Below are 6,000 nucleotides of genomic sequence, written 5' to 3' on the forward strand. Positions count from 1 at the left end.
TGTGTAGGTGGGGGTGTGGGTGGGTGTAGTGGTGGGAGGGATGAGTGTTGGGGTGGGGTTTTGTGTGTGTGTGTGTGGTGTGGGTGCTGGGTGTGTGTAGGTGGGGGTGTGGGTGGGTGTAGTGGTGGGAGGGATGAGTGTTGGGATGGGGTTTTGTGTGTGTGTGTGGGGGCTGGGTGCTGGGTGTGTGTAGGTGGGGGTGTGGGTGGGTGTAGTGGTGGGAGGGATGAGTGTTGGGGTGGGGTTTGTGTGTGTGTGTGTGGGGGTGGGTGCTGGGTGTGTGTAGGTGGGGGTGTGGGTGGGTGTAGTGGTGGGAGGGATGAGTGTTGGGGTGGGGTTTTGTGTGTGTGTGTGGGTGGGTGCTGGGTGTGTGTAGGTGGGGGTGTGGGTGGGTGTAGTGGTGGAGGGATGAGTGTTGGGGTGGGGTTTTGTGTGTGTGTGTGGTGGGGGGCTGGGTGCTGGGTGTGTGTAGGTGGGGGTGTGGGTGGGTGTGTGTGTGGGAGGGATGAGTGTTGGGGTGGGGTTTTGTGTGTGTGTGTGTGGGTGGTGGTGCTGGTTGTGTGTAGGTGGGGGTGTGGGTGGGTGTAGTGGTGGGAGGGATGAGTGTTGGGGTGGGGTTTTTTGTGTGTGTGTGTGGGGGTGGGTGCTGGGTGTGTGTAGGTGGGTGTGGGTGGGTGTAGTGGTGGGAGGGATGAGTGTTGGGGTGGGGTTTTGTGTGTGTGTGTGGGGGTGGGTGCTGTGTGTGTGTAGGTGGGGGTGTGGGGGGTGGTGTAGTGGTGGGAGGGATGAGTGTTGGGGTGGGGTTTTGTGTGTGTGTGTGGGGGTGGGTGCTGGGTGTGTGTAGGTGGGGGTGTGGGTGGGTGTAGTGGTGGGGGGATGATTGTTAGGGTGGGGTTTTGTGTGTGTGTGTGTGGGGGGTGATGCTGGGTGTGTGTAGGTGGGGGTGTGGGTGGGTGTAGTGGTGGAGGGATGAGTGTTGGGGTGGGGTTTTGTGTGTGTGTGTGGTGGTGGTTGCTGGGTGTGTGTAGGTGGGGGTGTGGGTGGGTGTAGTGGTGGGAGGGATGAGTGTTGGGGTGGGTGCTGGGTGTGTGTAGGTGGGGGTGTTGGTGGGTGTAGTGGTGGGAGGGATGAGTGTTGGGTGGGGTTTTGTGTGAGTGTGGGGGGGGTGGGTGCTGGGTGTATGTAGGTGGGGGTGTGGGTGGGTGTAGTGGTGGGAGGGATGAGTGTTGGGGTGGGGTTTTGTGTGTGTGTGTGGGGGCTGGGTGCTGGGTGTGTGTAGGTGGGGGTGTGGGTGGGTGTAGTGGTGGGAGGGATGAGTGTTGGGGTGGGGTTTTGTGTGTGTGTGTGTGGGGGTTGTTACTGGGTGTGTGTAGGTGGGGGTGTGGGTGGGTGTAGTGGTGGGAGGGATGAGTGTTGGGGTGGGGTTTTGTTTTTGTGTGGGGGGTGTGTGCTGGGTGTGTGTAGGTGGGGGTGTGGTTGGGTGTAGTGGTGGGAGGGATGTTGGTTGGGGTGGGTGTTTTGTGTGTGTGTGTGGGGGTGGTGTGCTGGGTGTGTGTAGGTGGGGGTGTGGGTGGGTGTAGTGGTGGGAGGGATGAGTGTTGGGTGGGGTTTTGTGTGTGTGTGTGTGGGGTGGGTGGATGGGTGTGTGTGTGGTAGGGGTGGGTGGGTTGTAGTGGTGGGAGGGATGAGTGTTGGGGTGGGGTTTTGTGTGTGTGTGTGGGGGGTGGGTGCTGGGTGTGTGTAGGTGGGGTGTGGGTGGGTGTGGTGTAGTGGTGGGAGGGATGAGTGTTGGGGTGGGGTTTTGTGTTGTGTGTGTGGGGGGTGGGTGCTGGGTGTGTGTAGTTGGGGGTGTGGGTGGGTGTAGTGGTGGGAGGGATGAGTGTTGGGGGTGGGGTTTTGTGTGTGTGTGTGGGGGTGGGTGCTGGGTGTGTGTAGGTGGGGTGTGGGTGGTGTAGTGGTGGGAGGGATGAGTGTTGGGGTGGGGTTTTGTGTGTGTGTGTGTGGGGTGGGTGCTGGGTGTGTGTAGGTGGGGGTGTGGGTGGGTGTAGTGGTGGGAGGGATGAGTGTTGGGGTGGGGTTTTGTGTGTGTGTGTGTGGGGTGGGTGCTGGGGTGTGTGTAGGTGGGGGTGTGGGTGGGTGTAGTGGTGGAGGGATGAGTGTTGGGGTGGGGTTTTGTGTGTGTGTGTGGGGGTGGGTGCTGGGTGTGTGTAGGTGGGGGTGTGGGTGTGGTAGTGGTGGGAGGGATGAGTGTTGGGTGGGGTTTTGTTTTGTGTGTGTGTGTGGGGTGGGTGCTGGGTGTGTGTAGGTGGGGGTGTGGGTGGGTGTAGTGGTGGGAGGGATGAGTGTTGGGTGGGTGGGTTTTGTGTGTGTGTGGGTGGGGTGTGGGTGCTGGGTGTGTGTAGGGGGGGTTGTGGGTGGGTGTAGTGGTGGGAGGGGAGGGATGAGTGTTGGGGTGGGTTTTGTGTGTGTGTGTGGGGCTGGGTGCTGGGTGTGTGTAGGTGGGGGTGTGGGTGGGTGTAGTGGTGGGAGGGATGAGTGTTGGGGTGGGGTTTTGTGTGTGTGTGTGGGGGTTGGTGCTGGGTGTGTGTAGGTGGGGGTGTGGGTGGGTGTAGTGGTGTGGGGATGAGTGTTGGGGTGGGGTTTTGTGTGTGTGTGGGGGGTGGGTGCTGGGTGTGTGTAGGTGGGGGTGTGGGGTGGGTGTAGTGGTGGGAGGGATGAGTGTTGGGTGGGGTTTTGTGTGTGTGTGGGGGGGGGGGGTGGGTGCTGGGTGTGTGTAGGTGGGGGTGTGGGTGGGTGTAGTGGTGGGAGGGATGAGTGTTGGGGTGGGTTTTGTGTGTGTCTGTGTGTGGGGGGTGGGTGCTGTGTGTGTGTAGGTGGGGGTGTGGGTGGGTTTAGTGGTGGGAGGGATGAGTGTTGGGGTGGGGTTTTTGTGTGTGTGTGTGGGTGGGTGCTGGGTGTGTGTAGCTGGGGGTGTGGGTGGGTGTAGTGGTGGGAGGGATGTGTGTTGGCATGGGGATTTGTGTGTGAGTGGGGGGGGGGTGCTGGGTGTGTGTAGGTGGGGGTGTGCGTGGGTGTAGTGGTGGGAGGGATGAGTGTTGGGGTGGGGTTTGTGTGTGTGTGTGTGGGGCTGGGTGCTGGGTGTGTGTAGGTGGGGGTGTGGGTGGGTGTAGTGGTGGGAGGGATGAGTGTTGGGGTGGGGTTTGTGTGTGTGTGTGTGGGGGTGGGTGCTGGGTGTGTGTAGGTGGGGGTGTGGGGTGGGTGTAGTGGTGGGAGGGAGGGTGAGTTTTGGTGGGTGGGGGGTTTTGTGTGTGTGTGTTGGGGGGTGGGTGCTGGGTGTGTGTGGTGGGGGTGTGGGTGGGTGTAGTGGTGGGAGGGATGAGTGTTGGGGTGGGGGTTTTGTGTGTGTTGTGTGGGGGGGGGTGCTGGGTGTGTGTAGGTGGGTGTTGTGGGTGGGGTGTAGTGGTGGGAGGGATGAGTGTTGGGGTGGGGTTTTGTGTGTGTGTGTGGGGGCTGGGTGCTGGGTGTGTGTAGGTGGGGTGTGGGTGGGTGTAGTGGTGGGAGGGATGAGTGTTGGGGTGGGTTTTTGTGTGTGTGTGTGTGGGGGGGGTGGGTGCTGGGTGTGTGTAGGTGGGGGTGTGGTGGGTTTAGTGGTGGGAGGGATGAGTGTTGGGGTGGGGTTTTGTGTGTGTGTGTGGGGGGTGGGTGCTGGGTGTGTGTAGGTGGGGTGTGGGTGGGTTGTGTAGTGGTGGAGGGATGAGTGTTGGGGTGGGGTTGGTTGTGTGTGTGTGTGTGGGGTGGGTGCTGGTTGTGTGGTAGTGGGGGTGTGGTGGGTGTAGTGGTGGGAGGGATGAGTGTTGGGGTGGGTTTTGTGTGTGTGTGGTGGGGTTGGGTGCTGGGTGTGTGTGGTGGGGGTGTGGGTGGGTGTAGTGGGTGGGAGGATGTGTGTTGGGGTGGGTTTTGTGTGTGTGTGTTGGGGGGGGTGCTGGGTGTGTGTAGGTGGGGGTGTGGGTGGGTGTGTGTGGTGGGAGGATGAGTGTTGGGTGGGGTTTTGTGTGTGTGTGTGGGGTTGGGTGCTGGGTGTGTGTAGGTGGGGGTGTGGGTGGGTGTAGTGGTGGGAGGGATGAGTGTTGGGTTGGGGTTTTGTGTGTGTGTGGGGGGTTGGGTGCTGGGTGTGTGTAGGTGGGGTGTGGTGGGTGTAGTGGTGGGAGGATGAGTGTTGGGGGGTGGGGTGTTTTGTGTGTGTGTGTGTGGGGCTGGGTGCTGGGTGTGTGTAGGTGGGGGTGTGGGTGGGTGTAGTGGTGGGAGGGATGAGTGTTGGGTGGGGTTTGTGTGTGTGTGTGGGGCTGGGTGTGGGTGTGTGTAGGTGGGGTGTGGGTGGGTGTATTTGGAGGGATATGAGTGTTGGGGGTGGGGTTTGTGTGTTTGTGTGGGGGGTGGGTGCTGGGGTTGTGTGTAGGTGGGGGTGTGGTGGGGTGTGGTGTTGTGGGTGGGTGTAGTGGTGGGAGGGTGTGTTGGGGGGGTTTTGTGTGTGTGTGTGGGGGTGGGTGCTGGGTGTGTGTAGGTGGGGGTGTGGGTGGGTGTAGTGGTGGGGGGATGAGTGTTGGGTGGGGTTTTGTGTGTGTGTTGGGGTGTGGTGTGGGTGTGTGTAGGTGGCGGTGTGGGTGGGTGTAGTGGTGGGAGGGATGAGTGATGGGGTGGGGTTTTGTGTGTGTGTGTGCGTGTTGGGGCGCGGGTGCTGGGTGTGTGTAGGTGGGGGTGTGGGTGGGTGTAGTGGTGGGAGGGATGAGTGTTGGGGTGGGGTTTTGTGTGTGTGTGTGGGGGGTGGTTGCTGGGTGTGTGTAGGTGGGTTTGTGGGTGGGTGTAGTGGTGGGAGGGATGAGTGTTGGGGTGGGGTGTGGGTGCTGGGTGTGTGTAGGTGGGGGTGGGGTGGTGTGGGTGGAGGGATGAGTGTTGGGGTGGGTTTTGTGTGTGTGTGTGTGCTGGGTATGGGTGTGTGTAGGTAGGGGTGTGGGTGGGTGTAGTGGTGGGAGGGATGAGTGTTGGGGTGGGGGGGTTTTTGTGTGTGTGTGTGGGGGGTGGGTGCTGGGTGTGTGTAGGTGGGGGTGTGGGTGTGTGTAGTGGTGGGAGGGATGAGTGTTGGGGTGGGTTTTGTGTGTGTGTGTGGGGGTTGGTGCTGGTGTATGTGTAGGGGGGGTGTGTGGGTGTGGGTGTGTAGTGGTGGGGGGGATGAGTGTTGGGTGGGGTTTTGTGTGTGTGTGTGGGGGCTGGGTGCTGGGTGTGTGTAGGTGGGTGTGGTGGGTGGGTGTAGTGGTGGGAGGGATGAGTGTTGGGGTGGGGTTTTGTGTGTGTGTGTGGGGGTGGGTGGGTGGGTGTGTGTAGGTGGGGGTGTGTGGGTGGGTTGTAGGGGTGGGAGGGATGAGTGTTGGGGTGGGGTTTTGTGTGTGTGTGTGGGGTGGGGATGCGTGGGTGGGTGGTAGGTGGGGTGTGGGTGGGTGTTGTGGTGGGAGGGATGAGTGTTGGGTGGGGTTGTGTGTGTGTGTGGGGTGTGTGCTGGGTGTGTGTAGGTGGGGGTGTGGGTGGGTGTTGTGGTGGGAGGGAGGGAGTGTTGGGGTGGGGTTTTTTGTGTGTGTGTGGTGGTGTGGGTGTGTGTAGGTGGGGGTGTGGGTGGGTGTAGTGGTGGGAGGGATGAGTGTTGGGGTGGGGTTTTGTATTTGTGTGGGGGGTGCGTGCTGGGTGTGTGTAGGTGGGGGTGTGGGTGGGTGTAGTGGTGGGTGGGATGAGTGTTGGGTGTGGGGTTTGGGTGTGTGTGGGGGGGGTGGGTGCTGGGTGTGTGTAGGTGGGGGTGTGGGTGGGTGTAGGGGTGGGAGGGATGAGTGTTGGGTGGGTTTTGTGTGTGTGTGTGTGTGGGTTTGGGTGCTGGGTGTGTGTGGTGGGGGGGGTGGGTGGGTGTAGTGGTGGGAGGGATGAGTGTTGGGTGGGGTTGTGTGTGTGTGTGTGGGG

The sequence above is a fragment of the Carcharodon carcharias genome, chromosome X (assembly GCF_017639515.1).
Source record: "Carcharodon carcharias isolate sCarCar2 chromosome X, sCarCar2.pri, whole genome shotgun sequence".
Classification (NCBI taxonomy): domain Eukaryota; kingdom Metazoa; phylum Chordata; class Chondrichthyes; order Lamniformes; family Lamnidae; genus Carcharodon; species Carcharodon carcharias.